A 10,104-nucleotide genomic window follows, 5' to 3' on the forward strand; every position below is an offset into this window, starting at 1 on the left:
TACAGATGGTTATGAGCCACCATGTGGTTGCTGGGAATTGAACTCAGGACCTTTGGAAGAGCAGGCAATGCTCTTAACCTCTGAGCCATCTCTCCAGCCCACCACTTTATGTTTATGCATAAATAGGAGAACATATAGTTATGGTCAGATGCATCATAAGATGGGGATAAAGAAAAGGTTCGAGAACCCAAAACTGTCTAAGAATTAAGCCTCTTAGTATTTAACTTCTCCTTCTATTGAGCTCCATAAAAAGAGGACCCAGAGGGCTGGAGAGATGGCTCAGCGGTTAAGAGCACTGACTGCTCTTCCAAAGGTCCTGAGTTCAATTCCCAGCAACCACATGGTGGCTCACAACCATCTGTAATGAGGTCTGGTGCCCTCTTCTGGCCTGCAGGCATACACGCAGACAGAATATTGTATACATAATAAATAAATAAATATTAAAAAAAAAAGAGGACCCAGACAATAACCTAGATTTTTTTTTAAATATTTATTTATTTATTATGTATATAATGTTCTGTCTGTGTGTATGCCTGGAGGCCAGAAGAGGGCACCAGACCTCATTACAGATGGTTGTGAGCCACCATGTGGTTGCTGGGAATTGAACTCAGGACCTTTGGAAGAACAGGCAATGCTCTTAACCACTGAGCCATCTCTCCAGCCCCTAACCTAGATTTTTATATTCTCTTGGGTGGCCTGCTGCTTGGTTGGAGTGTACTTCTGATCTCTAGTAAGCCTTTGCTTTTGAGTAGTTTCTTGGCAACTTCGACTTTATTTCAATTCTTTAAATAAGATGCCACAAACCTGTAAACACCTGGTCTAGACACTACAGGAACAGAGCCTGGATTATACAAGAGAACATGTAGACACATTCTGAAAAATATGTTGAGGAATTTGTGTCCATCTTTTGTCCACTACATTGTTGAAGCCCGTGCAGGTACAACACAGATATTATGTTGGAGTCCGTGTGGGTCCAACACAGATAATTATTTTCCCTAACTGAACTGATACGGAGTTGAGAGGAATATGAGCATCTCAGGGTCTTTTCTCCTGACGATCTCCTGAAGATCTCCTCTGTAGACCGCCTTGATGGGTTACTCTGTCTAGGGTCTGTAACCCGCCTGGCTGGTCAGTTATTCCAGGGTCACGGAGAGGTACCACCTGAAAGACATGGGCCGATAAGAGGAAGAAGGCCAAGCATAGTTCTTGTCAAAGCCTCCGTTTATTAGAGTCATGGTTACATGGATGAGGAGCTTGGGGGGCTGGGGCACGGGATCTTGTCAAGTGGTCCACGCCGGTCACGTAGGCCAAGAGGTTACGATCGGTCAGGTCACAATTCCTCTGCCAGGAGTTCACAAGTTGACACACCTAGTTCTCAAGATAATTAGAGTGTGAGGCGGGTTCCGCTAACAGATAGCTCTCTATTAACAGACAATTTGGGTGTGGGATAGGCTTTGTCAATAAAACAATTCTCAATACAATTGGGAAGTGGAGCCCTCTGCAAAACTCCTCAGGGCGGTGATCCCTATAATAGTTTTGGGGGGGACATGGCTCCCGACACTCCTCGTTTATTATCCAAACAGCTTATATATCCCCACATAAATTGAGCGGGAAAACACATTAGACTCATATCCTAGGTAACCAGTTGAATGGCCTTTTGTCAAGTCCGCATCTACCTGTTTGCCGAGTACGCTAGCTGTCACACAGGCCTGAATTAGCATCTCTATAAGATTTCCTTCAAGCCGGGAGGTGGTGGCACACACCTTTAATCCCAGCACTTGGGAGGCAGAGGCAGGCGGATCTCTGTGAGTTCGAGACCAGGCTGGTCTACAAGAGCTAGTTCCAGGACAGGCTCCAAAACCACAGAGAAACCCTGTCTCAAAAAACCAAAAAAAAAAAAAAAGATTTCCTCCAAATTACCAAGAAATAAGCACCAAACATCCTGACCAGCTTTCCTGAGGTGATCTACATTTCTAACAAAAGAAGAAAGGAGCAGTACATCCTTGCTATTGTTACGCAGAGACAGCTTGTCTGCAGAGCTACATGATCAGCTCAGACCAGGCCTATGGCTTTTATGCCTGGCTGCCATGCCATCCAGAAATATGGGCCTACACTGCATCTCCTAAACATCTACAGAATAAAAAAAGTAAAACAAAGCTGGGCGGTGGTGGCGCACGCCTTTAATCCCAGCACTCGGGAGGCAGAGGCAGGCGGATCTCTGTGAGTTTGAGACCAGCCTGGTCTACAAGAGCTAGTTCCAGGACAGGCTCCAAAACCACAGAGAAACCCTGTCTCGAAAAACCAAAAAAAAAAAAAAAAAAAAAAAAAAAGTAAAACAAGCAAGTCCCTTGTCCAAAGGGGTCCAGATGGATCAAAGGGGCAAAAAGATCATTTTGAGCTGAAGATATCTGAGACTCAACAGAGAGGGAAAATGTTCACTGAACTCCCACTGTGGACTGAAAAGCAGACCCTCCAAGGAAAGAATTCACCCATGTTCATGTCTCGCTCCCTGGTTTCCATCAGCAAGGGAAGACTGGCTCTTAGCACAAGACTAGAGACCTGTCAACACTCCATTCAGACAGAACCACAGACAGATGGACAGACCACTGCTAACTGTTATCTCTTACAGATCTCCTTAAGTTTTTAAAGACAAAGAATTACTGGCTGAAATTACTACTTTCTAACCAATTAGAAAAAAATCAATCTAAAACTCTGCCCCATAAAGTGATCAAAAGATGAAAGCATTTGTTTAAACCAAATCAAAGTGACTCTATCCAAACAAAGAAAAAGACTCTCCTTACACAGCCCTGACTGGCCTAGATCCACCTGACTTGACTTCAAGCATGCCGGGATTAAAGATGTATGCCACCACACCCAACACTTTAAAGAAGCTTTTTAAAGTCGTTTTGTTTCATTTGAGACGGGGTCTCTTGTGTCTAGGCTGGCCTGGAACTCATTTGTACCCAAGACTAAGGTCCTATGATCCTCCTGCCTCCCCTCCCTAGTGACAGGATCATAGGTGTGCACCATCATACCTGATTTGACAAAACGTGGAGGATTGAAATCGGGGCTTTCTGCCTGGTAGACAGGCAGTCCGCCAACTTAGCCACATACCCAGCACCAGCACCAGACTCATTTTAATTCCGAGGAATTGCCTTTGCTATGGCTTTCTAGTAGAATATGGTTTCCCTGTATCTTTGCACAACTCGTTGCCTGTCGCAAATCAAATCTCATTTCAGTTGTCGCAGGTCTTGCTGCCCATCACATTAGCATTATTGTAGTTCTCCATAGCCCTCGGAGTTAGAAAATCATATTTTGTGCTTTATTCCTTTTTTATTTATTTATTATGTATACAACATTCTGCATGAAGGCCAGAAGAGGCCACCAGACCTCACTACAGATGGTTGTGAGCCACCATGTGGTTGCTGGGAATTGAACTCAGGACCTTTGGAAGTGCAGGCAATGCTTTTAACCACTGAGCCATCTCTCCAGCCCTTGTGCTTTATTTTTTTTTATATATATATTTTTGGAAGAGTCCTATACAGTATGTCACACTGGCCTGAAGCTTACTGTGCACCCCAGGTTGGCCCTCAGGTGATCCTCCTGCCTCGAACTCTTCAGCACTGGGTTTACTGGTTAGAGCATGCTTGGCTTTCTCTTGCTAATTCTCTGTCGTATTCTCTAGAGCTTAAAGTATACCTGGAATATGTGTCAAGTGAATATTGTTTGAAAAGCTATTTCAAGAAGACAATGGAAGGGCGTCATTAATAAATAAATCTTTAAAAAAAAAAAAAGACTGCAAGCTAATGGCCACGTATGCTTCTGGAGAGAGGCCTGCTTGCGTACTTACCTCGCCTTGAGGTTTTAGAGTATAAAATGAGAACGTAACTGGACTCGGACCGAAGACTTTCAGGAGCAAGCCTGACTTCGGTCCACCTGCGAATAAACCTCTCTCTTTCACTGTCATTAGCGCTGGCAATGCATATTCCAGAGAGATTCCCACAACGAGTGTGCATGCGTGGTGTGTACGTGTGCGTGCTCATGCTGCATCAATCGTGTGCAAATCGGAGAACAACTCTGCAGAGCTGATCCTCCTCTCCGTGCACGGGGCATCAAGAACCTTTATTGGCTGAGCCATATTGCCGGCCCTTCCTTTACATTTCTTGTTCATTGAACTAACCTGAGTTTTTATTACTAAAAAAGGCTTCATGTTTATTTTGTTTTTTACTTGTGTCTTCCACACTTTCACAAAGACTTTCTGGTTGTTAGTATTCAGGCATCTGTACTGGCCTGTCCTTGGGGTCCTGACTGGATACATCTTCAGCTGCAGCCACTAAGAGCACCCCCTGTGCGCATTCTCTTTTAAGAGGTGGTGCTATCATTTTGCTGACCTTTCCTGTCTCCAGGATACCCTGTCCCTTTAAGATACAAGCTCTGCCCACCCCCAATCCAGCCCCTTCCAGCCTAGGCAAGCTGATCTCCCACCTCTCTATCCCTCTCCCTCCCTCCCTCCCTCCCTCCCTCCCTCCCTCCCTCCCTCCCTCCCTCCCTCCCTCCCTCCCTCCCTCCCTCCCTCCCTCCCTCCCTTCCTTCCCCTCTCCCCATCCCTCTGTCTTCACTCCATAATCTCGTTACCCATTAAATAAACTCTGTACCTGCTCTCTCTTCATGGCTTATCTGTCTCCCTCCCTCCAGACCGGGTCTCCCACTGGGGGACCTCCCAGGGTCAGGCCTCTGTGACCTTTCAGGTGGGCCTTGCGTGCGCGCTCTCTCTCTCTCTCTCTCTCTCTCTCTCTCTCTCTCTCTCTCTCTCTCTCTCTCTCTCTCTCTCTTTTCCAGGTATGGATCTCTGCCCCCACCCTGTCTGCCCCCCCTCTTCCTTCTACCCCCTTTTCTGCTCTTTCTCTCTCAAAAAAGCTCCTATGTGAGCCTTGTTGCATGGTGTGACTTCCGAGGTGTTTTTAAATAAATTGCAACACTGGTGGTAATGACGTTATGGAGATAAGGAAATCACTCAGTGATCTCGTTGTGGATGAATGTAACACACACGATATCACTGACTTGCCTTTTTATTTTAGATAATCTCATAAAGATTTTAGGTCTCACAGCACCACCCCTCTCCACACCTGGGACCATACCATATGCAGACTTTCGGTGTTTTCCCCAACCTTCTTGCTATAAAGGTAAAAAACAGATCCAATTTCCAGCGGTTCCCTACCTAGTTTTGCTAGAGGCTGTATTGTAGGAGAGGCTGTATTGTAGGAGAGCCTGTGAAGGAAAGTCACAAACTGACTCTTCTGAATATCTTTAGCACTGTCCTCTAAAGAGAGGCCTCCTTTAAGTTCTTCATAAAAATTCATTTTCCGGCCGGGCGGTGGTGGCGCACGCCTTTAATCCCAGCACTTGGGAGGCAGAGGCAGGCGGATCTCTGTGAGTTCGAGACCAGCCTGGTCTATAGAGCTAGTTCCAGGACAGGCTCCACAGCCATAGAGAAACCCTGTCTCAAAAAAACAAAAAAAAAAAAAAAAAAAAAATCATTTTCCATGGAACGTTCTATATCCAGTCAATTCACCAACCAACTGAAGGGTTTATATAAAGACATTTTTCTTTACTTTATTTATTTGTCCTTTTTGAGACAGAGTATTATGTAGCTCTAGCTGTTCTGGAATTTGCTATATAGACCAGACTGGCTCCAACTCACAGAGATCTACCTGCCTCTGCCTTCTGAGTGCTGGGACTAAAGGCGTACACCACCACACCTCACACAAAAAGGCATTTTTCTTGACTTTTAATACTTTGTCTCCAAAAGTTGGGAGTGGTGACATGAATTTGTAATCCCAGTCGTTGGGAAGCTGAGGCAGGAGAACAGCAGAGTTCAAGGTGAACCCACGTTATATAGCCAGACCTTGTCTCAATCCCATTCCAAACACACACACACACACACACACACACACACACACACACACACATACACCCTTACCACTTCCATCACCAACTTGGGTCTTTTTTTTTTTTTTTTTTTTTTTTTTTTTTGTAGCTCTTTTTTTTTTTAAGTACCCCAGGAAAGCCAAGGAATTAATCAAGCACAGAACCTTAAGGGAGTAACCTTCACAGAGGACGTTGGTAAACGGAGGCCCAGTGGTGACAGTTTTCCGCAAGACTGGAGCGACGTCTAAACCGAGGTGAGCAGGCTGGGGGCACCTGGGATGAAGATCTCCAAGAACACAAAGGAGGGAGAAGAGGGAAATGGGTGGAGAGCTTGGAAAAAAGCTTGACACTATACAGATTTAAATTGTGTAATAAAAGCGATCAGCAACTGTAGAAGAAAACCAAATCAGAAGCAAACATAGTCACCGAGCAGATGGCTCACAACTCTAAAACCAAAACAAACAGCAAAAAGCCAACACTCGCAGCAGCCCAACAAGGAATGCATTCTTCAGTGAAATTTGAGACAACCTGCAGAGGAAGGGCAGGTGACTCTCCTTAGGGTGTTGTGGTGGAGTCTGTGACGCAAGTTCAGGTGTGAAAGAACGGGTACCCTCAGGTGTTGAAAGTCCTCTAAGCCAGAGGTCCCCCGGGGAGCGGCAGAAAGATCCCTGGTGCGAAACTCTGCTGTTTTTCCTGCCCGGTCCTACTCCTTTCCGTCCTGTGCTAGCAACAAACTCACTTTCTGGTCTGTATTCGGGTCTGCTTCCCGCAGCACCTGCCTCTTGTGCTTGAGTTTTGACGTGGGCTCCTTAACACAGAAATAGGTGGGATTTAGGAGCTGGGCTATTAGTCTCCTGGACACTATCTGAATCGTCCTCGGGGCAAGCTAACAGTGCAATGTTAAATACCTTCACAGTGGTAATTTAAGTGGTAGTTGGGATGAAAATGGGTTAGCTGAGATGGATCAGATGTTAGAGGTGCAAAAAAAAAAAGGGGGGGGGGGACCACAAGACTATTGCCAAGCTTGATAACACTTTGAGAAAAGAAAACAAAGCTAAGTGACCCACCAGCAACTATAGATAAATATGGAAGGCCAAGAGCCCTGCACAGCAGAGATTGCTACAAACAGGAAGATTAGGTAAATAAGGAACTACATAGATAATAAAAACCAGACTTCTCACTGTTGAGAAGAAATTTATAACTATAAAAAAGGATGTATCAGTCAGGGCTGTCTAGAGACCCAAAACCAAAATATTTGCATAGATACAAATGAGATTTATTACATGCCTTGCCTCATGCAGACAGGAAGCCAAGAAACACCTCAACATGTGGTCTGGAGAATGAGTTTAGTCTGTGTCTGAAAGTAGGTGAATCAGAGAAGCTGGTGGTCTGTTTCCTAGTCCAAGGTCAAAGGCAGGAGAGAGAAATAGGTGATAAAGAGGTAGGGGCAGTACAGGTCTATGACCTAGTGTTGGGCCCTAAAGCCCCACCAAGGAGGAGGTCGCCCCAAGAGACACTCACAGCACGGTTGATGCAATAGCAAGAGGAATTTTTATTCTGCCATGGCAGAGGTCCCTCAGCCTGGAGAAGAGAAGGACGCCTGCTTTGTCTATTACAAGCTCTTTTAAAGGAAAAAAACACAAAATCAGGGAGGGGGTAGTACAGAATCAAAGGGAAAGTCCAAAAATCATTTGTCAATTACTTTGACTAGTTCATTTAACGGTCAGCTAACTCTACTTAATCAATGTTATAACAGTTACAAGGAGGAACCTTGATCAATGTTATGGCGGTTACAAGGAGGAACCTTGATCAATGTTATGGTGGTTACAAGGAGGAACCTTGATCAATGTTATGGCGGTTACAAGGTCGTCTCACCCCAGTTCCAGGGTCCGGGTCTATAGAAAAAAAGATTACAATGGGGATGGAAAGTTCTCAAAGCTCTCGTGCACGCGTGGCTGGTTACCAGGGTCCTGGTTCCCAGGAAAGGGGGTGCAGTAGTGCTAAGGTGCCTCCTAATGCTAAAGGCCTGGTTCCCAGGAAGGGGGTTGCAGTAGTGCTAAGGTGCCTCTAAGTCTTTCACTAGAACCAGGAGTCCAATGTCTGAGGGTACAAATAAGTGTCACTGCTCAAGGAAAGTGAGGGAAAGTTCTCTTTGTCACTGCTGCTCTTTTTTTCCACTTGATCAGGCCCTCATGAACTGGATGGTGCCCACCCATGTTTCTGAGGGCAGATCTTCTTTACTAATCTGAAAACTACCCCAGACTCACCTACAAATGTTTCTGCTAGCATTCTGGGCATCGCTTATGCAAGTTGTCACGTAAATAAATGACACAAAATCCATCCTTATAAGTAGAGGAAAAAAACCCTGGGGTGCTGGATTGGAACCAGAGACATTGCTGTAAGCTTGAGTTTTATTTCTTAAAAACGATTTATATGCACATTGGAGCACCGGACTGAAATCTCATGGTCCAAATCAGGAGCAGAAGGAGAGAGAGCATGAGCAAGGAACTCAGGACCGCGAGGGGTGCACCCACACACTGAGACAATGGGGATGTTCTATCGGGAACTCACCAAGGTCAGCTGGCCCGGGTATGAAAAAAGCATGGAATAAAACCGGACTCACTGAACATAGCAGACAATGAGGACTACTGAGAACTCAAGAACAATGGCAATGGGTTTTGATCCTACTGTACGTACTGGCTTTGTGGGAGCCTAGGCAGTTTGGATGCTCACCTTACTAGACCTGGATGGAGGTGGGTGGTCCTTGGTCTTCGCACAGGGCAGGGAACCCTGATTGCTCTTTGGGCTGATGAGGGAGAGGGACTTGATCGGGGGAGGGGGAGGGAAAAGGGAGGCGGTGACGGGGAGGAGGCAGAAATCTTTAATAAATAAATAAAAAAGCAAAAAAAAACCGATTTATATGTATGTATGTATGTCTGCTGATCTTAATATGTATATGTGCAGGAACCCAAAGAGGGTGCTGGATCTTCTAGAACTGGAGCTATGGCAGCTGTGAACTGCTATATGAATGTGGAGAACTGAACCCAGATCCTCTGAAAGAGCAGCAAGTGCTCTTAATTGTTGAGCTGTCTTTCCAGCTCCAAGTTTTATTTCTTCTCAGTAGTCTATATTAATATAGAAAAAATGGATTTCATCAATCACATTCACCTCCTTCTTTCCCGATCCTCTGAATTCCAATGCAAATTTGTTTTAAATTAACCTAAAAGTATAAAATATAAACATGTATTTGTATATGTCTAAGGGTTTTATGCATAATTTCCTCGATCCTTTTCTTTGGAGGCTCTAGAAGCAATGATATTTCAGTAGCAATGAGCACACAATAGGCTTTGGACTTTGGTTTCAAAATCCGCTCAACCCTTGGGAGGTAGTTAGAGTCAGGATGATCAGAAGCTCAACATGATTTTCAGCTATGTAGTCTGAGGCCAGCCTGTGTTGCAGAAATCTATGTTGAGAGGAAGGGAGGGAGGAAAAGAAGAAGAGAGAGAAGACATGACCTCAGGATCCCTAAGGTGGCATAAAAACTGATACTTGGTAGTGTCGATATAGAACCCCAGTGCAGTGGAGGTGGAGACAGGAAAATCCTCAGGACTTGTAGTTGTTTTTTTTTTGCTCTATTGCTCTTTGGGGGAGCTGCCATCCAGCTCCCAAATAAATCACACAATGAGACATCTGAATCACATGTATTTGGTACATGACATGCAAGTGAAGCAAGCACTTATACACGTACAACAAATCTGAAAAAAGTGTGGAGTAATAGGGGAAGACCCCTGAAGCCAACCTTTGGTCTGCACTTGCAGATGCACGCTTATGCACAGTGCATGCTCAAACGATTACACTGAGTGAAACGCATACATATATCTTTGAAACATAGAATATAATTATCTTTCTCAGTAATTGGGGAATCAGCTGTGAACATGTTGTGATACAGATATTTAGAAGATGGTTAACAGTTTACTATGTGACAGATAATTAAGGAACTCTGTTTGAGTGTCCTCCCCAAGGCCTGAGGCGCCAAAGCAACTCTGGGAAGATGCTTAGCTAAGTGGGGTGCGGGCACTGGGATCAGTGAGCTAAGGTCCTAAGCCTCTTGCTTGCATTGTGGAGTAAAAGGTGATGGCGACAGCAACGCTAAGGAATCTCAAAGAGAGCCGGTGG

Source organism: Chionomys nivalis, chromosome 8 (assembly GCF_950005125.1).
Source record: "Chionomys nivalis chromosome 8, mChiNiv1.1, whole genome shotgun sequence".
Classification (NCBI taxonomy): Eukaryota; Metazoa; Chordata; class Mammalia; order Rodentia; family Cricetidae; genus Chionomys; species Chionomys nivalis.